Source organism: Pan paniscus, chromosome 14 (genome assembly GCF_029289425.2).
Source record: "Pan paniscus chromosome 14, NHGRI_mPanPan1-v2.0_pri, whole genome shotgun sequence".
NCBI classification, from domain to species: Eukaryota; Metazoa; Chordata; class Mammalia; order Primates; family Hominidae; genus Pan; species Pan paniscus.
In genome coordinates this window covers 99,191,070-99,218,018 of record NC_073263.2, presented here as the reverse complement: position 1 = coordinate 99,218,018, position 26,949 = coordinate 99,191,070, and the positions used below count along the sequence as shown (strand labels likewise).

The 26,949-nt window shown below is 40.1% G+C and overlaps 1 protein-coding gene across 3 annotated transcripts in view; it reads left to right on the top strand.

The window, feature by feature from the left end:
* LOC117975644 (uncharacterized) overlaps positions 1–26,949 on the top strand; it is a 401,045-nt gene that overhangs the window by 231,817 nt on the left and 142,279 nt on the right. Inside the window, exon 1 of one of the 3 annotated variants that reach the window (XR_010109639.1) lies at positions 621–2,974. The exons of the other annotated variants lie outside the window; for them this stretch is intronic. The gene's annotated coding sequence lies outside the window, so the exon portion shown is untranslated. Of the gene's footprint in view, positions 1–620; positions 2,975–26,949 lie in introns of those variants that run through there. 3 annotated transcript variants of the gene reach the window in all.

The following is a 26,949-nucleotide window of genomic DNA, read 5'->3' as shown; positions in this document are numbered from 1 at the left end:
TGGAATAGTTCTTGTGATGCCTCCTGTTGATTACTCAGTTGATTGAAGTGAATTTTTCTTGGACCAGCAATTTTCAGAAGTTTCATGTTGGGGAGGAACTAGGGCTATGTTCTGGGCTAGCTGGAATTTCCCTCATGACCCAGGATTCTTGTGTCAGTTTAATTAGCCTTTACTTCTTCCCAGCCCTTAGAGATAGCTCCCATAAACTTTTCACCGAGTTCTATCTCTGTTATTCTCTCATTGCTAAAGGGACAAGGTGCTTCTTTTAAATATGCTGTCTATGTGATTTCTCATGCAGTCCAACACTCTCTGCTTCCTAGTTCTGGGGAAGCTCTTGATGCTAGTTTGTGCACTCAGCCTACTGCTGCAAATGAATGATTTTTATTTTGCCCTTGTCTCTCACTGCCAAGAAATATACTTTGCTGGCTCATCCATGATCCAGGGTCACAGTCTTTTTCCCCCCTTCACTTTCTGCCACGTATATCTCCACTTGATCTCTGCTTTTGGCGGCCTTTCCACTTATTTGATGGCGTGGGGGTTTTCTCTTGCCTAGTTTTAACATAGATAAGTTTGTATTTCTTATTTCTCATTATCTTTGTGGCTTTCAGAACACTCCCAAGAAAATAAGGAAGATATTCTGATTTACACCACATCTTTAAACCAGAAGTTCAATTAATGAATTGTAAAGACAGGTGGGCTTTTTATGACATTGTATTGCAATGTGTTGATGCTAGTTTTGATAACAAAGACATTTTTAAGAGCACCATAATGACCAGTATTTTGATTTTACTTAGAAAAAAGAGGGCATCAAAACAATTTTTTTGAATGAGTTTTCCAAAAAGCTTCAGATAATATCAAAGTTGTATATGGCATATCCCCAAAGAAGTTTTTCTGATGTCCTTAATCATGATTCAAATGTTCATTCATCTTGTGATTTTTAAAATGTATTATATAAAAGGAAGATAATATAAATAATATATGGAAGAACTTCCATAATATTGAAGTAAATTGAAGCCAATTAATAAGCATGGGTCCTTGTTTGCCTTGTTTTATCAACCTATGTAGATTTCAAAAGTTTTGTCAATTGAAAAATCCCAAGTTCTATAAATTTGGAAAGGAGGCTTTATTTATTATAAAAAGGGTTACAGCTTCTAGGGTGGCCATCATCCTGACAGATTTGGAAGTGTAGCCTCTAGCAGGGACTTGAAGGGGGCACTTTGAGGGAGGGGAGTGTGGGGCTGGGATTTATGCTAGACAGGTTGGCCCGGTACACATATTCAACAGGTTATAGGAGGAGCTACAGATATTCATGAAGCGGGGCCTGATACATAAACAAACATGCATGTTTCATGCTTCCCGTGTTCACTTTGGTGTGGAGCTGTAACATTTAAATGCGTTACAGTTAGGCCTTATATGTCAAAAGGTGAAGCAGGGAGATGAAGACACTCAAGTGTGCAGTCTCTTTAAACGGGCTGGGACCAGTCCATGGTCTCTGGTCTTTTATCAGGAGAGTTACTGAAATCAGTCTTGTCCAATCAAAGTTATAGTTATGGCTTGTGGAACAGGGGACCAGTGAGTCAGCATCTGGTGGTAGAGGAGCTGCAATTATTTCAATATTGCTTCTCTTAAGGCCTTTGCTTATTTAGCTTCTATCGAAGAAGAAAAACCTGTGGCAGTTAGAACACAGTTTATTCTTTAAGTGTAGGGGTATGAGGCTTAATCCTTGACTGGGTGGCCTTAGGTCCTGTTTGTAATTTGGTATCTTACTGCTACAGAGTCCATTCTATCAGTCTTATGAACTCTATTTTAACACTAATGCTGATCAGTTGTGTCTAAACCACACAAAGAGGAGATATACCAATGTGTGTCCAACCTCCTGTCCTGTCGTGGCCAGGAACTCCGTTTTTAAGGTTTCTCTGGGTCCTCTTGGCCAAGAGGGGCGTCCATTCAGTTGGTTGGGGGCTTAGGATTTTATTTTTAGTTCTCAGTTTTGTACTGTGAATGCTAGTTGATTAAGTGAGAAGTTTGTGGCAATTTTTAAAGAAAGGATAGATATTAGATTGCATTAAATATTACCTCCTTGATTAAACTATTGTTATTAGGGAGAAAGTAAGATTGGGCCTGAGTAATTTTGAATGTAAGAATGTAATTCTGTTTAAACATTAGCAGTTTCTCTAATTGATGCTGCTTTATTAAAATATCACTTTTTGTACTGGTGAAAGAGAAAAACATTAAAGGAATTTTTATCTTAAAATGTTCTCATTCTTATAATTTTGGGGTGCAGGTTTTTGGGAGTTTCTCTGTTTCTCACTCTTCAAAGGATAAAAGTCCTTTAGCCGAAAATAAAACATATCGCATTATATTTTATTAAAATAATTATTGTGGCAAAAATAAAGGGTATTACATAACACTTTATTAAAATAATTCTCTGCAATTGACATCTATATTTTTTTCACTTCAGAATACTTCTGCTTACTGTAAGCATAAGTCCAAAACAAATACACAAAGAAAGCAGCAGCCACCATCTCTAAATCTTAATGTTGTGGTTTGAAAATATGTATATAAATTCTTTGATACACCTATTTTCAAAGGGTGGGGCCTAATGCCCTCCTCTTGATGGAGGCTAGACTTAGTGACTTACTTCTAACAGAATATGGTGAATGTGATGGTGTGTGGATTTTGAGAATGCCTAAAAAAATCATTGTGTTTTTTCTCTCGATCCCTCTTTTGGATCACTCACTCTGAGGGGAGGCCAGCTGCCATGCTGTGAAAACACTCAAGCAGTCTCACAGAGTGTTCAAATGCCAAGGTACTGAGGTGCCCTGGCAACGGCAAGGAACTGAGGCCTTCATCCAAAGCCATTAAGTGAGCCATACTGGAAGCAGGTGCTCCGGTCCCTGGTGATTTTGAGACGACAGCAGCTTCAGTGTCTTGACTGCAACCTCAAGAAAGACCTTGAGCCAAAGCCATCCAGGTAAGCCACAACTGAATTCCTGACCTACAGAAACTGTTAGCTAATTCAGTTGTTTTAAGTGAATATGGTTTTGGATAATTTGTTACATAGCAACATATAGCCAAAACATTTCATGTGGCCAATTTCACTCTCTCTGCAAGGACACACCAACCTGTAGTCCCTGGAGTACACAGCAACCCGCTTAATACCCAGCACTTGTCTGCTTACATTTTAGTTTCTTGGTTCTGTTTTCAAAGATCTTGCTATACCTACATCTCTTTAACAGTCGAATGAATAATAAAGAAAAATATGAAAGCTTCCAAATTTTTTTTTGGATTCAATTAAGTCAAAAAAGACTTAACATTTTTGCCAATTGAAGCAGACCTCTTGTTCAAATAAGCATATCAGACGCCTAAGTGGCTTTTGGCAAGAATTTCTAGAAAAGGAGTGATTGAAATTAAGACTTCTCTGAGCCTCACTTCCTAAAAATGCTGCTAGTAAATAGAAAACAACAACAATAACCAACCCTTTTATCTCCCCTACTATTCCATATAGGCCATAAAAGGAGAAGGACTTGAGGCTAATTATGAAATAATAGCCAAAAGCTGACAAAGAAGACAAAGGGCAAGCTCAGAACTGGAGACAATGGCACAGGAAAATGAGAAATAAACAGCCATGTATAGGCGCATTATCAGTGGTTGCCTTACAAAGTGACAGGGGCTAAGGCAGGTACTTATAACTGGTGCTTTGCTAGATTTATACACCAACTAAATTCTAAACCTATTTTCTGCCAGATGGAGTTAGGTTAGGGTGATGAGTGTTCAGTGATCAAACAATTCCTTCTACCTCATCTCCACTTAGAGACCAGTTGATTATTATTATTATTATTATTATTATTATTTTTGAGAGAGAGTTTCGCTCTTGTTGCCCAGGCTGGAGTGCAATGATATGATCTTGGCTCATTGCAGGCTCTGCCTCTTGGGTTCAAGTGATTCTTATGGCTCAGCCTCCCAAGTAGCTGGGATTACAGGTGCCTGCCACCATACCTGGCTAATTTTTTGTATTTTTAGTAGGGATGGGGTTTTACCATGCTGCCCAGTCTGGTCTCAAACTCTTGACCTCAGGTAATCCACCCACCTCAGCCTCCCAAAGTGTTGGGATTACAGGTGTGAGTCACCGCACTCAATCTAATTGATTACTTTTGAATGCCTTAGTAGGAGCTAGAAAGATTCTTCCCCCAAATATCTCCTCTACTTGAATTTTACCATTTCGAATTTTATCTCAACAGTCACTAGAAGGCAGGTGTGTTCCAAAAAGATCTATTCAGATGATAGTAAGTGAAAATTGGTTTATTTTGATGGAAGATCAAAATGTATCATTTAAGAACAGTTTATTTCTTCAGAGAATTTATCTTAACACATCACCTCATAAAACTGTTATGAGTATAAATTAGTATATGTAGTTAGTTTATGAAACATGCTGTCTTTTGTGGGAGTAAATCATGAAGAAGCTTTATTTTCTCATACTACTACTGTCTTTCAACAGTGTCTTTAAAAGTGCTAGTTAAATCCCCCTCTTCTATCCTTTAGCTGCACTTCAGTTTCAACTAAAAATGAAACAATAGCAGATTAAATGCTTATTCATCATTCGTCCTGGACCCTACTTATCACTGATGATTTCCTTTGTTGTTGTTAATACTCATACCAGTGTGTTCCTGGTCACTTTCAGGTTTTATTTTCACATAGTAAAAATTTCAGTTTTATTTTAACTATTAAAATGTTGAGCCCAATCAGTAAATGTTGAAACTTGAAATGCTCATTCAATTTAAAGGTTCTTGCTTCCCCACCTCAGTCTGGTTTTGACACATGCCTGGAAACCTGTTACTGGGAAGATAAGGGCATGGTTGGTTCATTTGCTTCCTGCTATGGTCCAAATGTTTCTGTCCTCACCCCCAAATTCATATGTCAAGATCCTCACCCTCAAGGTGATGGTATTAGGAAGTGGGGCATTTGGGGGGTGATTTGTTCATGAGGATGGAGCCCATGTAGATGGTTGTGAATGGGATTCGTGCGTTTACAGAAGAGGCCTGAGATAAACCCTTGCCTCTTCCACCATATGAGGATGCAGTGAGATGGCAAGATGGGATTAGGTTGTGGACACTTACCTGACACTGAATCTGCAGATGTCTTGATCTTGGACTTACCAGCCTCCAGAACTGTGAGAGATAGATTTCTGTTTTTTACAAGCCACTCAGTATATTCTGTGATAGCAGTTTGAACAGACTGAGACACTTCCTTGTTTCCTTTGTGCTTTCTCCCCACTTTCTAGTTGCCCTTTCTGGCCCCTCCAGGGTTAAGCCCAGTGGAGGGAGGATTGGCAGGAAAGGTCAGAGTCTTTCCTGAGCTCTGCTCCTGATGGCCGAGCAGGGAGAGAAGGCTACCATGGAGCAAGGCAGCACCCACCAATCGCAGGGAATGAGGGCTTCCTGGAGTGTTTTTCTAGAGTGTGCCCCATGGAAAATAGTTGAGTTTGAGTCATTTTAAGAGGACCCCACCTCTAGAGATCTGCCCAAGAGGGCTAAAGTAATCCTAATGGGGAAGAGTCCTGTGGCATATTTTGTTGAGGAGAGATTCCGTGGGGCTGCTAAGGGGAGGAGTGCTAGGTACTGGTCACTAGTAAGTCCCCAGTAAGGGACCCACCCAGGTGCTCTACAGAACAAGAGTCAACCTTTGTGTATATGCCATCCCCAGACACCTCCTGGGTTCAAGCGATTCTCCTGCCTCAGCCTCCCGAGCAGCTGGGATTACAGGCGCCTGCCACCATGCCCGGCTAATCTTTTGCATTTTTAGTAGAGACGGGGTTTCACCATGTGACATGTGACAACAGCAGCTGACATCAGCACATGTTGGGTGAACTTTTATCTGCTCCCTCCCTGCCCTTTTCTCCAACCAGTTAGAAGCAGGTGGTAATGGAGAAGGAGACAAAGTTAAAAAAAAAAAATTACAGAACTTCAACTATTGCCTGTCACAGGTTTCTTCAGATTGAGTAAGGGTTGGGATTCAGAAGGAGGGGAAGCTTCAAGTTGCTTGAGCGTTCTAAGCTGTACTGGACTTTTGAATACATCAAAGTGAGGGTGTTTGTTAATATCTCAACGTGACTTGCAAAATATCATCTGCCTGACATATTGGCCAGGTGTGTGATGGGACTGTATAACTGAAATCATGGGCAGGAGAAAAATAAAATTGTTTTACCTGCTTGTACCTTCTGAGTCTGGACTATTTTTTATTAAAAAACCAACTGACCTGACCCGACAAAAAAAATCCATAAAAATCAAATAAAACATCTAGTGCCTGGCACATAGCAAGTAGTCAGTAAACATTATGTGTTATTATTGTCATCTTCAATATTATTACCACACCTAATTCTTTTATGCTCAGACTCTTTGGTGGAAAATGTCATGGAACAAGAAGGATGGAGATTCATAGAGGCTATTTTGCATAGCTGTTAAGAGGCACTCTATTAGGGTACAGATAAGTACCTGCTAATTCCCATTTTCTGTTTAATAAAAGATACTCAATTAAGATTTGATGGTTTTAGTACTAATTTCCTCTTGGCTAAGCTGAAATAATAATGGAGATTGAGGTGGTTCAGGTGTACTAAATCAAACGCTGGAGGGATAGGGGAGACAGAGAGGAGAAACCGCCCATTGGAGAGGGTGCCCTACTTTCAAGCTCCATGAGATGATTGTAATGTAGAAATAGAGAAGGGAAGTGGTCAGAACGAATTTTCTCACCCTCTGGGGATTCTAGAAAAGTGGTAGAATTCAGGCCAAGTAAGTTTATTGCTGCCTTTATGAGGCAACACTTGTTCTAACCTGGATGTGACTCTTATAAAAATTTTTTTCAACAAAAAATGAAACAATAGCAGATTAAATGCTTATTCATCATTCTTCCTGAACGTTACTTATCACTGATGTTTCTTTTGTTGTTGTTGTTGTTGTTGCTAATACACTTTTTATTTTAGAATAGTTTTAGATTTACAGAATTATTGTGAAGATAGTATAGCTCCTATGTCCCTACATCCAGTTTCCCCTACTCCTAACATGTTAACATTAGCGTGGTATATTTGTTACAATTAATGAGCCAATATTGATATGTTGTTATTAACTAAAGCCCATGCCTTCATTTATAATTCATTATTTTTGTCTCTGATGTCCATTTTCAGTTCTCAGATCACATCCAGTACACCGCAGTACATCTAGCAGTCCTGTCTCCTTTGGTTCCTATTGGTTGTGACAGTTTCTTAGACTTTCTTTGGTTTTGATGACCTTGATAGCTTTGAGGATTGAAATACTGGTCAGGTATTTTGTAGAATGTCCCTTCCTCTTATGTTTTTCTGATGATAGACAGGGGTTATGGGGTTTTTGGGGAAGACGACAGAAAGAAAGTGACATTCTCATCACAGCATATCAAGGGTATATATTGTTAACATGACTCATTGTCATCGATGTTGACCTTGATCACCTGAGATTGTGTTTGTCAGGTTTCTCTACTGTCAAGTTACTCTTTTTTCTCCTCTTTCTATACTATTTTTTAATTTTATGTTTCTTATTTTTTGAGATAGGGTCTCACTCTGTTGCCCAGGCTGGAGTGCAGTGGCATGATCACAGCTTACTGTAGCTGTGACCTTCCTGGGCTCAAGTGATCCTCCCACTTCGTCCTCTCAAGTCACTGGGACTACATGCATGAGCCACTATGCCCAGCTAACTTTTTGTAGAGATAGGGTTTTGCTATGTTGCCCAGGCTTGTCTTGAACTCTTGGGCTCAAGGGATCTGCCTCAGCCTCCCAAAGTGCTGGAATTATAGGTGTGAGTCACTGGCCAAAGTTAATTTCTTTCTTTTCTTTTCTTTTTAAATTTATGTCCATGTACATTACTTTTTTTATACTGTGCTCTCCAGAAGGAAGTCCCTTTGTGCAGACCACACTTAATAAGCAGGAGTTATAATCCACTTTCTTGAGATCTGAGTATCTTTATAAATTTGTTCAAATTTTACTGCATGGGAGATTTGTCTCTTGTTCAACATTCATTTAATCACTTATATCAGTATGGACTTGATACTGATTTTATACATTGGGTCATAATCCAATACTATGTTATTTTGATGCTCAAATTGTCCCTCCTTCTAAGTATTGGGAGCTGTTTGATGTACCCCCATCATTGTGGTGTGGTTTTCTTTCTCTTTCTTTTTTCAGTTTTTATACTTTTTTAAATACTCTTTTACTTTATGGCATTAAAAGATACTCCAGGCTCATCTTGTATATGCCCCCCTTCTAGAATGAGCCATTTATCTGAGGAGCCCGGGTTCCTTTTATTGGAGGTCATATTAGAAACAAAGAACAGGGCAGTAGGTGTGCTTGTTGCTCCTGGTGTGTTTTTGCTTCTAGCTCCTCTCAGCTGACAGAGTGAGGATATTTGTGTATTCTAACCAGTGTTTACACACATCTATAAACATTTCTATATGTAACCATCTGTATCTGTATGGAGTTGAGCATGAGTTTATACTGCTGTCTCCAATTCTAATCCATTACCACAGGGATCATTCCAGGCTCCTCTTTTGCTTATTTGTAATCTCACACTTCAGTGAGAAACCTGGCTCCCACCATCCTCCATCCATTCACTCTATTGCTCAAGTCCCATGTACATGGAGAGCATTTTCAGAATTGTTATCCTCTGCTCTTACGGGAACCAACTTTAGCAACTAGACTGTGGCGCTCATGCATATTGCCTTTTACCTTTAGTCTTATAGACGCTACTTATTTCCAAAGTTATTTAAGTCAGTACCTTATTCCCCTATTCCCTTAAGTGAGATTGTTTCATAACGTTTGTAATATCATTGGATTCTTTTGTCACATTCTCCATTCCATCCTATCTTAGAGTAAGGGCACAATCAAAGGTAGCTATTGCTAATATATAATATATGTTTATATATATTTGAGACAGGGTCTGGCTCTGTTGCCCAGGCTGGAGTGGTGCTGTAGTGGTGCTATCATGGCTCATTGTAGCCTTGACCTCCCCAGGTTCAAGTGATTGTCTTACCTCAGCCTCCCAAGTAGCTGACACTATAGGCATGCACCACCACATCAGTCTAATTTTTTGTGTTTTTTATAGAGACAGGGTTTTGCCATGTTGCCCAGGATGGTCTCAAACTTCTGAGCTCAGGTGATCCACGTGTGTCGGCCTCCCAAAGTGCTCAGGCTACAGGTGTGAGCAGACGTGCCTTGACCCACTAGCATATTTTTTATTTATTTATTTTTCTTTCTTCTATTACACCAGGAAATATTATTAGGCAACCTCTAGCGTATTTTTTTAATGGTTGACTAATATTCATGGCTCAATGGCCCATAATTTACTTAGACAACTGCCTATTGACAAATGCTTAGCCAATTGTTCCTTATTGGACAATGGCCTATTATTGGACTGCTATAGATACCATGGTCAATAACATTCTTATATATTAATCTTTGTGCACGCTGATCATTTCATTCTGGGAAATTTCTATAGATAGTTAAATCTCTGAAGTAAAGAGTACGAACGTTTTTAAGGCCCATACTATTTCAAGTTACCCTCTGAAAAATGTAAACTTCACCAGAACTAAATGAGAAGCCTCAAAAGACTGAAAATCATGATTTAAAATGTTTTTTCAATTTGACCTATCAAAAAAAAGGTCTGTTATGTGAGGTTGAGTTTTTTTTTCACCATTTGTGTCTCTTCATTCTTTCATTATCTCATATCCCTTACTTTTTTTTTTTTTTTTTTTGAGATGGAGTTTTGCTCTTGTTGCCCGGTCTGGAGTGCAATGGCGTGATCAGGGCACACCGCAATCTCCGCCTCCCAGGTTCAAGTGATTCTCCTGCCTCAGCCTCCCGAGTAGCTAGGATTACAGGCATGCACCACCATGCCTGGCTAATTTTTTTTTTTTTTTTTTTTGTAGAGACGGGGTTTCTCCGTGTTGGTCAGGCTGATCTCAAACTCCTGACCTCAGGTGATCCACCCGCTTCAGCCTCCCAAAGTGCTGGGATTACAGGCGTGAGCTACCACACCTGGCCTATTTATTTATTTTATTTTATTTATCTTTTTTTTTTTTAGTGTAAGCTTTGTTTTCCATCTGTAACTGTTCAGCTGAACTGGAAATCCGATGCTTCATTTGTAGCAAGTCAATGACCTTCCCCTGTAATTAGGAATACTGAATATGCTTGCTTTGTGGAACTTCCCGAGGGATCTTGCTTTCTGGATGGAAGGAGTGCAGAGGGATTTGCCTTTCCCCCTGACTAATCTCCAAGAATCCAGGCTGAGGCTCTTCTCTGCTCACAGATGCAGGATTTAGTTCCTCCATAACTATAATTACTAAGGAATTACAGCAGTTGTTTTTATATTTCTCTTCAAAGTGCTGTTGATATTTGAAGATTCTTCTGATGTGATCACTTTTCTAGATACAGTCTCAGGACTCTTCAGATGGAGTGAGGGTTTTATATGGGTTTTTAATTTGTTAACTGATGTATCTGTGTGCATTGGAGATGTTTCTTCTTTCAACCTATACAAAGAAATTTGCATCCTCAGAAAGATTGATTACCTCAAGTGATGCTTCTAAATTCGATACTTGATGACAAATCTCTCAAAAATGTCTATCTTGGGCTGAGTCAAGGGCCTTCTTTTGCTCAGTTGGATCACATAGTCTCCAATTCTTAGAGTTCTCATGGTTTTTATCTTAGGGGCTTTGGCTTTTCAACCTGGAGCCTTGAACATTATACTAGTCCGTGTGAGAGAGTGGAGAGACCTTGGGGGTGCTGGCTGGTGGTACTAGTCCCCATGCCGCAATCCGGTGGTGCATTCTTGGACAAGTTTCTTGACATTTCTGAGTGCCAATAAAAATGGTTAGTGGAATGAATAAGAAAATTAGACACGGTGGTTCCTCAATCCCTAAGGACCCTTCTGGCTCCACATCCAATTTGAATTGGTCTTATGGTCACATATCATAGACTTGGAAGGTACCAGAAAAGCCCAACCTAAAGGCTGTAGCTATGTTGTTAAACTCCTTCAACCCCTAGGGAAGGTCATATTCCTGCTCCAAATTCCTCCCTTACCACGTATGGAGTCAGAGGCAAGGGGCCAGCCGCTATTCTCTTAGATGCAGTCGACTTTCCTCTTTGCCTCCTCTCATTCTTTCTTGCTAAATTTAGCAACCCTTTCTTCTTTTCTGAAAAGGGGCTCTAAAAATCACTCTTATCCTCAAACTCAAATTGTGCTTTGAACCAGAAAGTGTTCAGAATTTGGAAATGCAATGTTTTTCAAGTATTTAAATGAGAAGCAGAGACGTCCAAAGACTACTTCATCGTATTTTAATTCTATTTCATTTAGCACTAATTTAAAACAGAAACCTGTGGAGTAGAACCAAGGAGGCAGCCATAAAGTCAGGAGGTAAAAGCCTGGGAAAGCAGATAACGTCCTTCTCCTCCTCCCTCTGACGACTGACTCATCCCCGCTCTTCACTGTCTTCCTCCTGCCCAGTGCTCAAAGTTATTATGTTTGAGTTAATAATTGCGAGAGATTCACTGGTCTAACTTCATTGTCTCTTCTCAAGTAACATGCCACCTGTCATGATGATTTTACTAGCTCCTTTGCAATGGAGACAGTGCAGTCTGCTCTGCAAATCCAATCAAATCCACCAGCAAGATGCAGAGGCTGTTGGAGTAGATGAGGTTGACAGCTGGGGGTCTCAGAGAGAGATTTATCAGCATCTTCAACCGCACACTCTTCACTTGGCTCATTGACTACCAGTGTTTTTTATTTTCTGTTTGCTCCTTGTTCTTCAGAAACTCCAAGAACACTGGAACTTCCTGGGAATTTCAGGCATCACTGAGAACTTCGTAGCACAAATAGGAGGACTTCCTAGCACAAATAGTGAGACACAGGCTTGGTTGTGTGTGCCTTAAAAGGCTCCTTGTGGCGGGGCTTGGTGGCTCATGCCTATAATCCTAGCACTTGGGAGGTAGATATGGGAGGATTGCTAGAGCCCTGGAGTTCGAGACCAGCCTGAACAACATAGTGAGACCCCGTCTCTACAAAATATAGAAAAATTAACTGGGTGTGGTGGCACATGCCTGTAGTTCCAGCTACTCGGGAGGCTGAGGTGGGAGGATCATCTGAGCCTGGGGAGGTTGAGGCTGCAGCAAGCAGAGATCACGCCAAAGTACTCCAGGTTGGGTGACAGTGTGACATCCTGCCTAAAAAAGAAATAAAGGCAGCTTGCTGCACTCCAAAAGCCGATACTGAAAGACTTGATGCAAATAAATGCTTTCTCTCAAGAATCCAGGATGGAGGGGATTATAGCAGGCAGAACTCACAGTCCAACTACCCAGCAGGATTCCCAGGGGCCCTTGCGGACAGTTTTACCAAGTACCAAGTGAAGCCTGAAGCTGGTGATGCCTTTACTTTAGTTTCCTACAGTACTTTCAAAATGGGGACACAACAGGCAAGAGGCGACCAAGCCTCCCTAGCCTGAGGTAAGTGAGAAGACACCACCAGCTCTACACAAGCGGAATCATTGGTGCCCTTGCTTCTCCAGTGCTCTCCTTACTCAGAGTGGTGTAATTTGCTGGGAAGGAGATCTTGGGCTCTTGAGCTCTGTGTAATATTCAAATTCTCATTATATAGACGTGGTTGAAGATGTCATGGGAATAAAAACTAGAATTTCAAGAAGCCCCCGATATGGTTTGTCTGTGTCCCCACCCAAATCTGATCTTGACTTGTAGCTCCCATAATCCCCACATGTTGTGGGACAGACCTGGTGGGAGGTAATTAAATCATGGGGGCAGGTCTTTCCCGTGCTGGTCTCATGAGATCTGATGGTTTTATAAAGGGGAGTTCCTCTGCACATGCTCTCTTTACCTGCTGCCATGTAAGATATGCCTTTGTTCCTTCTTCACCTTCTGCCATGATTGTGGGGCCTCTGCAGCCTTGAGTCAATTAAACCTCTTTCCTTTATAAATTACCCAGTCTCGGGTATGCCTTTAGTAGGAGCATGAGAAGGGACTAATATACTCCCCTTTCTCCCCTCAGGGTCACCTGCAATCCTTGGTGGGTGTGGGTGAGGGCAAGTAAACTTGCACCCCACCAGCCTTTTAAGAGATGGAGTCCTTAAGAACCTGGGTCCACCAGACACTGGGGATAATGAGTTAGGACTAAATAAGTGTGACAGGGACTCAGGAGAGCTAGAATTTCACCAACCTCTGTCAAAAGCAAGCCACGCCCCCTCTCTGGACTTCTGACTCTTCAACTGTAAATGTAAACTCTGAAATTCTGATTTTGAGGGGGATTATTTCAGGAGATAGAGTAAGATTACCCTAAACCTGTTTGAGAAGGCACAGGAAGATGAAGAGAGAAACACAAACTGGGTTTGTCCTCAGTTTGCACACAATTATGAGAAGCACATTTCATATTTGACTTTGAACCACAGCCTTTACCTGTAGATAAATAGAAACACTGCAACTTGGAAACCACAAATCTGTCTTCCAGGTTGAAGTGGAGATAGAACCCTCAAGGAGCTATGCTTGGGATGAACAGTGTCTGCTGTCACTGTAGTGAAGGGAGCACTTCAGGGCCCCTGTGAACTGTCCAGCACTGTCCAGTGCAGGGGGTCAATGCAGGCCCCACTCTGTGAATCCAGACTGAGTCAGCTTGGCCCCAAGGATTTCCAGGTTGGCCCCAAGTGAATGCCACCTGGCTGTAAGCATGGTCACACTCTGCCACAGAGCAGAATATTGCAGGATTTTGATAAACCTCAGGGTAAGTCATGTTCTCTAGACTTAAGCACATAGTAAAAGCCTGTGACAACAGGGGAACTCATACAAAGAAAGATAGTCCCGTTTCCTATGTGAATGTTATAAATAGGCTAAACCACATAATCAGTGCTAACTGCAGGCATTGTGTGCCATACACTCTGCTGGGCACAAAGGAAAACACCAGGAGAAGTAACAACAGAATAATTTACCATTTACCCACTGATGATCTTCCTTGGGCAAGTTACTCAACCTCTCTGTCTCTCAGATTTCCCAGTTCAAAATGAAAAGGAGGATAATGACACTATTGACCTTATAGGGTTGTTAAAATAAGGCATTTAGCAGACTAGCTGGCACCATACCAAAAATGTTAATTATTATTGTTTTTATTATATATAAAAAGTGGTGGTAAGCTTCTTGGGATTTTATGAAATTTTATGAAAACGCTTTACTTTTATCATGTCATTGGATTCCTATAACAACCTGGCAAAGAAGGCATTCTCATTTCCATTTTACAGATAGGAATGGAAGCCTACCTAGGATTACACACCTAAAAAGGGGAGAGAGGACAAATTTGGATCAATTCATTGCCATTTTTGCTTCATTAAACTGCCTCCCATAAAGACTAGGAAAACAGAGCTCATGTACTTAAGAGCCCTGTTATTTGTGAGGGTGGCCAAAAACTCAACAAATGAAAATGACATGGGATAGATAAGTGTCTGATACAATAGTGCTAGCAATGCTTAGATATTTGCAACTAATTCTAGGCAGAATTGTGACTCAGCAATTGCTGTGGAAGTGCTGCAGTAGAGGGGTGTTGGGGGAGAGGTTGGCTGCTACCTAGTGATCACCCACTGGGCTGCTGTGGGCTGCTGTGGGTACTGGTCCATTACTAGTCTGCACATGGGACATATCTAGCTGTTGAATGGAATTATGGCTCTTTTTTTTTCTTCAACTTTTATTTTGAGTTCTGGAATAAATGTGGAGGATGTGCAGGTTTGTTACATAACATGTAACACGTGCCACAGTGTTAGGACTAAATAAGTGCGACAGGGACTCAGGAGAGCTAGAATTTCACCAACCTCTGTCAAAAGCAAGCCACGCCCCCTCTCTGGACTTCTGACTCTTCAACTGTAAATGTAAACTCTGAAATTTTGATTTTGGGGGGATTATTTCAGGAGATACAGTAAGATTGCCCTAAACCTGTTTGAGAAGGCCCAGGACCTGCTGTACAGATCAACCCATCACCTAGGTATTAAGCCCAGCATTCTCCCTCCCTTGGCCCCCCACCTCCACTGACAGATCCCAGTATGTGTTGTTCCCTACCATGTGTCCACGTGTTCTCATTGTTCAGCTTCCATTTATAAGTGAGAACATGTAGTGTTTGGTTTTCTGTTCCTGTGTTAGTTTGCTGAGGATAACGGCTTCCAGCTCCATCCATGTCCCTGCAAAGGACATGATCTCAATCCTTTTTATGGCTGCATAGTATTCCGTGGTGTAGATGTACCACATTTTCTTTATCCAGTCTATCATTGATGGGCATTTAGGTTGAATCCATGTCTTTGTTATTGTGAATAGTGCTGCAATAAATAATCTTTATAATAGAATGCTTTATATTCCTTTGGGTATATACCCAGTAATAGGATTGCTGGGTCAAATGGTATTTCTGTCTCTAGGTCTTTGAGAATTTGCCACACTGTCTTCCACAATGGTTGAACTAAAACATTCTCACCAACAGTGTAAAAATGTTCCTTTTTCTCCACAACCTCACCAGCAACTGCTGTTTCTTGACTTTCTAATAATCACCATTCTGACTGGTGTGAGATGGTATCTCATTGTGATTTTGATTTGGATTTCTCTAATGATCAGTGATATTGAGCTTTTTTTCATATGTTTGTTGGCTGCATGAATGTCTTCTTTTGAGAAGTATCTGTTCCTGTCCTTTGCCCACTTTTTAATGGGGTTGTTAGGTTTTGTTTTTCTTGTAAATTTGTTTAAATTCCTTGTAGACTCTGGATATTAGATCTTTGTTAGAAGGATAGATTGCAAAAATTTTCTCCCATTCTGTAGGTTGTCTGTTCACCCTGATGATAGTTTCTTTTGCTGTGAAGAAGCTCTTTATTTTAATTAGATGTCATTAGTCAAATTTTGCTTTTGTTGCTATTGCTTTTGGCATTTTTGTCATGAAATCTTTGCCTGTGTCTATGTCCTGAATAGTATTGCTTGGCTCTTTAGTTCTGCACTCCTGTCTGTTGGCTCTCCCCTCTGTCTATCTATCTCCAGTATCCTAGTGTCCTTTGGATCTCTCAACCCAGACATCTGCTCTTCAGAATTTCATCACAGCAAAGATCAGATAAATTCTTACAGATGAAGGTGAAAATGACTGGGTTTTATATGGACCTCCTTCCCTAAAGTGTGTTCCCTACCCTAATCTAGGCAAAAAGCCAGAAGACAAAGAGATGGTGGATGTTTAGGCATGAATAATTTAGGGTAGTGAGAAATTTTGAGGAAAGAGGGGATCTATGGGAGCCATTTAAAGATGCTATACAATTTGCCCATCTTACCTGCTTTTTAAAATTGTAGTAAATCTGAAATCAATAGGATCTTAAGTAAACAAACTCCAAAAGGTCAGAGATTACATCTTTCTTATTTACTGTTATATCTACAGTACTGGCACAATCCCTAGTACATAGCAGGTACTCAATAAATATTGGCCAAGTGAATGAATTATTTGATGAATTACTCAATGAAGACTTACATTGTAGATTTACATTAAATTCATCCAACCTAGATGAGTATTTTGATTGGTTGGCCATGAAGGAATCTTAAAATTTTGACTGGTTATAGCCTCAAGATTGAAAAATACTTTTATTCTCATTTTTACAAAAAGAATCTCTTGAACAAGGATGGGGATGATAAATTGAATGAAACATATTGCTCATCTGCTATACAAAAAACGTACTATTCAACAGTTATTACTATCATATCATAGCACCTGTACTATGTATGTTTCCTTTTTCTAACACATTGGAATGGTCAGGAATTGACATGACATTGAATGATACTGACACGTGTGTTTCTCCAGCATCTCTGGCAAATGGTCATAACACAGACTTTGCAGCTCATGGAGAACTGGAAGGCTGGCATCTTTAGACATTGGAGATGAGTTATAGAACACTATGCAGTTACCAGTTTCAGTGCTGTTTATTCCTTTGTATAAATCCACATTTCTATCTGGTATCATTTCTTCTGCCTGAGGGACTTCATTTGACATTTCTTGTTGTGTAAGTCTGCTGGTGATAAATTCATCTAGCCCTTGTATGTTTTAAAGAGTCTATGTTTAATGTTCATGTTTGAAAGATACTTTCACTGGTTATAGAATTTTAGGTTGACAAGTTTTGGGGGATGAAGGGTGGAGTGGGGGTACATTAGCGATGTTACTCCATACTCTTCTTGCATGCATTTTTCCTGATGAGAAATCTGTCCTCAGCATCTTTGTTTCTCTGTATTTTACCTGCCTTTTTCCCCTAAAGGCTGCTTTTATAATTTTATTTATTACTTTTTTAAAGCAAGTTGATTTTGATTTGCTATGGTGTAGTTTTCTTCATGTTTATTTTGCCTGGGACACATTAAACTTTTTAAATCTGTGGATTTATAGCTTTTATCAAATTTGGAAAATTCTTAGCCTGTTTATTCTAGTTTTTTTTTTTTTTTCCTGTTCTTGCCCCCTTTGGAGACACCAATTAAAGACATATTAGGCCACTTGAAATTGTATTACAGCTCACTAATACTAAGGGTATTTTTTAAGCGTTGGCTTTTTCTTTATGTTTCATTTTGGCTAGCGTACATGGCTACTTGCTTCAACTTTATTAATCTTTTTTCAGCAAAGTCACTTTGCTTTTAATCCCACCCAGTATAGTTTTCATGTAAGACACCGTATTTTTCACTTGTAGAAGTTCAATTTGAGTTTCTTTTTAATTTAATTTAAAAAAAAATTTTTTTTTTTTTTACAGAGTCCTTCTCTGTCGCCCAGGCTGGAGTGTAGCCACATGATTTCAGCTCACTGTAAACTTCACCTTCTGGGTTCAAGTGATTCTCCTGCCTCAACCTCCTGAGTAGCTAGGATTACAGGTACCTGCCACCACTCCTGGCTAATTTTTGTATTTTTAGTAGAGACAGGGTTTCACCATGTTGGCCAGGCTGGTCTTGAACTCCTGACCTCAAGTGATCTGCCCGTCTCTCTTTTTAATTTTTAAATTTTTGTTTTATTTTATTTACTTATTTTTTTGAGGCAGGATCTCACTCATTTGCTGGAGTGCTTGGGCATGACTGTAGTTCACTGCAGCCTTGATTTCCTTGGCTCAAGCAATCCTCTTGCCTCAGCCTCCCTAGTAGCTGGGACTACAAGTGTGTGCCATCAGGCCTGGTTACTTTTTGGGGGATTTTTAGTAGAGACAAGGTCTTGCTATGTTGCTCAGGCTGGTTTCAAACTCCTAAGCTCCACCGATCCTCCTGCCTTGGTCTCCCAAAGTGCTGGGATTACACATATGAGCCACCATGCCTGGGTGAGTTTCTTTTTCATATTATCCATGTCTCTACTTGACTTTTTAAACATATGGAATACAGTTATAATAGCTGTGTTATGTTCATCTTTCTTAAATATAATATCTGTATCAATTCTGGTTCAGTTTTGATAGATTAATTTTTCCCTTCACTATGGCTTATATTTTTCTACTTCTTTGCACACCTGGTAATTTTTTATTAGATCCCAAACATTATAGATAGCACCTTTTAACAATTCCTACGTATATTCTTGAGCTTTGTTTTAGGACATAGTTCAGTAACTTGGAAACAGTTTAAGCTTTTCAGGTCTTGCTCTTGGGCATGACCTAAACAGCATTTAGACTAGGACAGGATTTTCCAACCTCAGTACTTTTGCCATTTTGTGTGAGATAATACTTTTCTGTAGGATATTTAATAGTATCCCTGGCCTCTACCCACTAGATGCCACTAGAAGCTCCCTTCAGTGTTGACAATAAAAAAATGTCTCTAGCCATTGTCAAATGTCCCCTGGGGGCAAAATGTCCCCAGGTTGAGAATGAATTATGTAGGATTAATTTTGCCCACCACTGCAGCAAGATCTTTCTGAATATTCTATTCAATTCCTGGTGAGGCTTTGCAGCCTGATTGGTGGAATTTAGCATTATTGCTAGTGCTGTGTGCGTGCTGGGTACTTGCTCCCTCTAATCCTTTAGGGTGAGTCTTTCCCCAGCCTCAGGGGGTTTCCTTACATTCATATGCTGACCAGGACTCTACTGAAGGCATCAGGGGGACCCTATGAATATCTCACCTCTCTGCTATTCTGTTCTGCAAATTCTAGCTGCTTGGTCCCCCAAGATTCCCAACTTAATCTTTTTGATTTAAGGAGTCTGCTGGTCTCCTCTTGCATCCACTCTCCCTGGGCTACAACCTGGAAACTCTCCCAGGGCAGTAACTTGGAAAATCGTGGGGCCCACCTTGTTTGTTTCCTGCCTCTCAGCGATTATTGGTATCCTTTGTATCCTGTTATCCACCATGGGTTTCAAATGTGTTTTTCATTTGGTAGATAAAAACGGTGTTTATATTTTATTTAAAACTTTTGTCTCATTTTTTACTAGTTGAGGTTGAATTTTTTTTTAGTCATATTCTTTTTTTTTTTTTTAAAGGTCTTGCTCAATTGCCCAGGCTGGGGTGTAGTGGCATGATCTCAGCTCACTGCAACCAGGGTTTGAGTGATCCTCGTACCTCAGCCTCCCAAGTAGCTAGGACTATAGGTGTGTGCCACCACGCCTGGCTAAGTTTTGTATTTTCAGTAGAGATGGGGTTGGCCAGGCTGGTCTCAAACTCCTGGCCTCAAGTGATCCATCCACCTTGGCCTCCCGTATTGCTGGGATTATAGGTGTGAGCCACCACATCCAGCTAGCCATATTCTTTGTTATTGAATTATATGAGCTCTTAATATATTGAAGATATTAATCCTTTGTCTATCACATTAGAGGCAATTCCCCCCCTCCACTCAGTTTGACACTTACCTTTTAATTTAGATTTATTTTACAAATAAGTTAAAATTTTTATGTAGTCAAATCCGTTAATCTTTTCTTTTGTAATCCTATTCCTGCAGGTTTTATATTTAAAAAGTCCTTCCCATTCAGACATTAAATAAATATATTTTCTTCTGAGTTTTTCTTTTAATGGTTTAATTAAAATTCTTATCTCTCCAGTCCAGATAGAATTTATCAGTGAATGGAGAGCTGAAATGAGTATCTTCATGGATTTCCCCCTCCCCCACCCCACAAATAACATCCTGTTTTCCCAACACCTTTTGTGGAATAGCTTATCCTTTGCTCACTGGAGTTTTTAAAAAAATTATTTAATACACCTTGGGTTCCTGTGTAGCAGGAGGATCTATGTCTGTAGCAACCATTCTGTTTCCCAGGTCTAAGCTGAGCATCTGTTCTCAGGCCTGAGGTATTTTTGGACTTACACATCTCAGTGCACTGATGAATCGCCAGCCCTTCCCTCTTCCTTGGCCAAAGAGCTGCAGGTGGGAACAGGGTATGGACACCTACAAGTGCCATAATGGGAGCTATTTGCAGTAGCCACCGATACTCAGACACCTCAACCCTGGTCACTTTCTTGTAGGATTAATAAAACAATCTGCTTCACATGGCAGCTCTTTCATACCAACACATGCATTCACACACGCACAAGCATGGTGCTATCTTGTCAGCTTATCACCCTCTCTGCCTGTCACTCTTTATCAGTTGATGAGCCAAAGTAGGGAGAAGGTGAGAAGAGAGATTGCTGGTGCGTATGAAACTGTCAAAAATCTAAATATAGGTCATGTGACTGACTAAAACTCATCTCCACAAATTCCATCCCTCCTTAGCACATTTTCTGCGATCTGCATCTCTAATCTGCTCGTAGCCCCCTCACTCATGTTTCCTTTAATTTTTCTACCTTTCTGATAACCTCCTTGCAGCAGGGGTATGTAGAACTTTTCGCAAGAATGTAGTGGCTATAGGACTCTTCACCAGTACTCTGATTTTTATTCCTTTATGCACAGAGCAGGATTAAACTCAGGCATTTTCCAGTGGTGTGCTTTGGCCAGGGAAATATGAGCAGAAGATTGAAGAATTAGTGTGTTATTTGGTATAAAGTCTGAGTCTTAGAGCAGTCAGATGGCTGACTGCTCCATCAACTTGTGTCCCAGTATGAGCAGAGCCTCAAGACAATAATGAAAAACATGACATGCAAGTGAGAAAGCAATCTGTTGTTTGAAGCCACCGGGATTTGAAGGATGTTCGTTCCAAGGTGCATCTAGTCGAATCTGACTGATATGTCACATACTCTATGTTCAAAACAAATGAATGGGCATCTGGTTTGTGAGACATGAGGATGTATCTGTACCTCGAGCATGTTATCATTTTCATCTCCTAAGAAACTGGGCAGGGCGGAATGGTCAAGCATGGAGAATGGCTTCCTCCTTCCCCATCCAATCAGTGGAGCTGCAGAGAGCTCCCAGCCCATCAGTGACAACAATAGAAACAAATGTTTTAAACCTGACCGTCCTTGTCCCTTGGATGCAAAGCACCATGGTTGCTTTTCTTAGTACTGGCCAGGAAGAAAATCTCCTGTGGCTCAACTCTGTTTGGCCTTTATGATAGAGACTTAGGGTTAGTATACCAGATGTAAAGATAAGTTCATGTTCATGTTTCAAATGATCTTGCAATTATTTGCACTTCTCTAGCAGGTGTTCTGTGAAAGCAGGGCAAGAAATAAAGAAATTCCAAGCAGATGCTTAATCAATGGTGAGGGCTGACATTTCTACATCTTATCTCAGGTCTAAAGCAAGGGTCAGCCTATTTAACTTTGGCTTCAGTTGGCCCTTTGCAATCTGGAGATCTTTTTCATTTGCCCCCTTGTCTACAATGTTATAGCCAATAACCTGATTAGGTAAATTCTTCAGCTCAGAATTTTGAATGGGTGGTCATTTCTTATTTTGATGAGTTATTTCAAGGGTTTTTCATAATTTGGATTTGAAAATATTTTATTGTGCCTTATTGATTCTAGCTTTCATATTCTAATGCTTTTGGCTCATTTTCTTGCCATCCACTCCTGTCTGCTGTGTTTAAGCCTCACTGATGGGTACTAATTGGGTGGAAGGTCAATGTAAATCAGATACTAGGCTGAATTAAAGTCAATTTTTAAAGAAATATATTTTAAATGCAAACGGAAACTCAAACTAAATTTTCACAAAGTTCTGACAGAAGGCTTCCAAGTAGAAGTCCTGCTGAGCTGCTGTATTGACGAGATAAAACTCATTTATAATTAGCAACCCTGTTTGCATACAAATAGTTAATGGGTTAAAGTCCTTAAAAACGATTTGCTCTCTTCCAGAGATTGAATGTGCTTCTGCAATCGTGCACAGTCTAATCAGCTGCTTTGCAGAACATCTTTGCATTGGCCACATTGAACCCCAGTCTAACCTACACAGAAGTATAACAAAGACTGAGTTCGTACATTCTGAAGAAATAAAATGTTACTGAATGAATCCAGGTGTTTTTGAAATAGTAACTGAGTTTTAAAAATAATCTCCAGGGGACGGGGCGTGGTGGCTTATGCTTGTAATCCCCGCACTTTGGGTGGCTGAGGTGGGCGGATCACTTGAGGTCAGGAGTTTAAGACCAGCCTGGCCAACAAGGTGAAACCCCGTCTCTACTAAAAATACAAAAATTAGCTGGCCATGTTGGTGCGTGCCTGTAATCCCAGCTACTAAGGAGGCTGAGACATGAGAATCGCTTGAACCCAGGAGGCGGAAGTTGCAGTGAGCCAAGATTGAGCTGCAGCACCCCAGCCTGGGTGACAGCCTGGGTAACAGACTCTGTCTCAAAAAAAAAAAAAAAAAAAAAAAAAAAAAAAAAAAATCTCCTGGGGCCAGGTGCAGTGGCTTACATCTGTAATCCCAGCACTTTGGGAGGCTGAGGCAGGAGAATCACTTGAACCTAGGAGTTTGAGACCAGCCTGGGCAACATAGCAAGACCCTGTCTATACAGAAAAAAAGAAAGTCCTGAGTTACCCATTTCATCCGAGAGGATAGGAAGAGAGCAGAAATCTCAATTAAGAAGTTTCTGTCATCTACAGAATGGGTTGTTTGAAATAGAAATTACATCATAGAAATTCTAGAAAATAATATTTCATATGAAGCTTTGGACGTGGATTGAAATCGAATCCTGCAATCATGCCCTTATCACATAACTCTGGATGCCATTCATGTAGAGTACAGTGTGAATGGTGTCCCATTAGACTTGAGCCAGTGTAGGTATAATGCTATTGGAATTCAATATTTACTTGCCTGAGCTATGGGTGCTAGAAGATGTGTGGCTCTTGCTCTTTTAGTTGACAAGATTGCAGCCATTCTTCATGACTCAGATTGAACATCATTTCTCCCGAGCCTTCCTATTTCCACTGTTTGTATGGGTCATGGTTTCAGCAGGAAACAGATGCATACACAAACTGGGTAATTTGAGGACAGTTTACAAAGGGGCTATTTACAAAGGTATAGGCAGGGCATATGGAAATTACAAAGGATCAACTGCGGGACCTTTGAGCTTGTAAAACGTTGAGGCCTGAAAAGGCAAAGGAATAGTGCAGTCACTAGGACCTGGTGCCAGTAACTGTAACGGGGCAACCACTAAACAGAAACTGACACCTTTATGGCCAAGACACCGTGGCCAATAGGGGGGAAGCTGGGGAATTGAATATCCTAACTCTGCTCCACAACCTTTCTCCCATGATAACCCTCATTAGCTGAACCCAGCTGGAAGTAAGAGTTGGGCAAGGGAGCCTGCTGATGCAGTCCAAAGAGGTTAGTGTATTATTTATCTATTGCTTTATAACAAATGATTCCAAAACTTAGTAGCTTAAAATAGCAAACTTCACCTCATAGTCTCTGTGGAGCAGGAATTTGGATAGCTAGATTTTGGCTCAATGTCTCTTAAGAGGTTGCCTTTAAGAAGTCAGCTGAGGCTACAGTCATCTGAAGGCTAGAGAATTTGCTTCCAAGATCCCTCACTCACCTGGCTTTTAGCTGGAGGCTTTTTAGTTCCATTATCACAGGGGGCTCCTCTATAAGGTTACATGGGTGTCCTCATGACATGGCAGCTTTCTTCCCCCAGAGCAGGTGATCTAAGAGAGAGCAACTGAGAAGTTGTGGTATGTATGATGACCTAGCCTTGAGAGTCGCATACCATCACATCTGACACAGACCAGCCCTCATATAACATGGGAGGGTGTTATTCAGGAGCAGGAAAACCAGAGGGCAGAGATCACTAGGTGCCACCTTGGAGGCTGATTATCACAACCAGCCTACCTGCAGGATGCAGACGGTTGAAAGTAGATATAGAAATGCAGACAGAAGACATCCAGCACACCCCCAAGTAGGAGCACCCCTTCTCTAATCTGATCACATAATAAATTACCCATATCTTGACTGCAGCACCAATTATATTGCTTAAAATTTGTTGTTTATCTGTCTCTCTGGAATGTAACCTCCTTGAAGAGGAGAACTGTCTTATTCTTTCTTATGTCTTTGGTGTTTACACAGTGCCAGGCTTATGATGGTTCCCCGAAATACTTGAAGTTTTAATTTTTTTATTTTTAAAAATATCTCTTTCATAATTTATTATATTGATTACATGTTGAAATGATATTCTAAATATACTGAGTTATATAAAATACAATATTAAAATCAGTTTTACATATTTATTTTAAATTATTTAAATTTGGTTGTAAAATTTAACATTATATGTGTGGTACATGTTATTATATTATAATATATTATTACATTTTTATTGTATAGCCCTACCTTACTGATTTTGTATTCAATTCTGTTTCTGAGTTATTTTTTCACATTCTCTGGATAACACGTTTCAAAGTTCAGAAATACTTTATTAGTATTAACATTTTCAGTAGTGAATAGTCTTTCTAGAAAGAATTGTATGATGACTAAGATTATTTTTGAAATAGTTATATTATTAGTTGCTCTTAAAATGTTCATCATCTCGCTAGCACTTTTAAAGAATGTTATAGGACTTGTGAAGCTCTGGAATCTGAATTTTGGTTCTTTTAAAGGTGCTTTATCTGTGTAGATAGTTGTTAAATTGGTGTCCTTGCCAGGGAGACCATTGGTGGAACCTTCTAGTTCACTGCTTTGCTCTGCCTCCAGTCTGAAGTCTTGAATAAATGAAATCTACTAGCATTCTCTTGATGGTCTACAGTCAGTGATGTGGACTCTCCTTCATCTTTCTCCACCCCCTTCATCTTCCCTGTGGTTGCCCAGTGCTGTCAAAATACCTTTGCGTCAATTAGAAAATTGACCTAATATGCGAATGCATACATCAGATGTTAGTGACTGTTAAATCCTAGAGTATTTGCATATAACTATTTTTAATTTTAAAAAAGGAAAGATGAGCTGGAGTGTTAGCAGCCCATTTTAATAACCCCCATGTCACTCCTCTGAGTTCTCTGTTAACTATTTTGGCTCAAGTTCTATCTCCCCTTGATATGACTTGGGTACTCCATACTTGTGCCTCAAAGACATCTTGATGTGAAGTGCCCATGTGAAGGGGAAGGGCAGTGGCCATCCAGTTGTAGAAGGAAGTTTCTTGGGCACATAGTCCAGCCCTTAATAGCCTTGGGCTTTGGTTCTTTAACTGAACAAAATTAAATAAAATGTAAAAACCTGAGAAATGATGAAGATTTGCCTGTGCTTTTTCTGGTGCTTCATGAAGCTCCAGTCTATTATTTCAGACTTCAAATATGCATTTTCTTCATGTTCCTTGTTGAAATTATCTGTAAATTCTATATAAAAAAGGGATTACTTTATCACCAGCAAAGGTATCACATGTATTTCCATAAAACACCTGTTTTGTATTTTGGCCAGTATCAGTTCAAGTTCCAAATATATAAAATAAGAAATATATAAATAAATATATATATGTGTCTGTGTGATAACATTTTTAAATATGTTGATATCTTCAACTCCTAAACTTCTCTTTATGTCTACATTATTTACCAAAACTGTTTATTTAAAACAATGAGATACCATGATGCACCTATTAGAATTGCCAAAATTCAGACCACTGACACCACCAATTTCTGGTGAGGATGTGGGTCAATAGGAACCCTCATTCACTGCAGGTGGAAATGCAAAATGGTACAGCCACTTTGGAAGACAGTTTGGTGATTTCTTACAAAATGAAACATACTCTTACCATATGATTCAGTAATCGTGCTTCTTGGTATTTACCCAAAGGAGTGGAAAACTTATGTCCACGCAAAAACCAGCACATGCATATTTATAGCAGCTTTATTCATAATTGCCAAAACTTGGGAGCAATCAAGATGTCCCTCAGTAGGTTAATGGTTAAACTGTGATACATCCAGATGATGGAATGTTGTTCAACACTAAAAAGAAATGAGCGATCACACCATGAAAAGACATGGAGGAAACTTAAACAGTTATTACTAAGTGAAAAAAGCTTGTCTGAAAAGGCTACTTACTCTATAATTCTGAATACGTGACATTCTGGAAAAGGCAGATCTGTGGAGAAAATAAAAAGATCAGTGGTTGCCATGGGGTTAGCGGGAGGGAGAAATGAATAGGAGCCCAGGGGATTTTTAAGGCCGTAAAACTACTGTGCATGATACTCTAATGGTGAGTATATGTCATTATACATTTGTCCACATCCATAGAATGTACAACACCAAAGTTGAGCCCTAATGTAAACTATGGACTGTGGGTAATGATGGTGTGACAATGCAGGTTCAGCAAATGTAATAATGTACCTCTGTGGTGGGAGATGTTGATAATGGGGGAGGCTATGCCTATGTAGGGGCAAGGAATATATAGAAAATCTTGGTACTTTCTGCTCAATTTTGCTGGCCGGACATGGTGGCTCACACCTGTAATCCTAGCACTTTGGGAGGCTGAGGCAGGCAAATCACTTGAAGTCAGGAGTCCGAGACAAGCCTGGCCACCATGGTGAAACTCCGTCTCTACTAAAAATACAAAAATTCGCCGGGCTTTGGTGGTGTGTGCCTGTAATCCCAGCTACTGG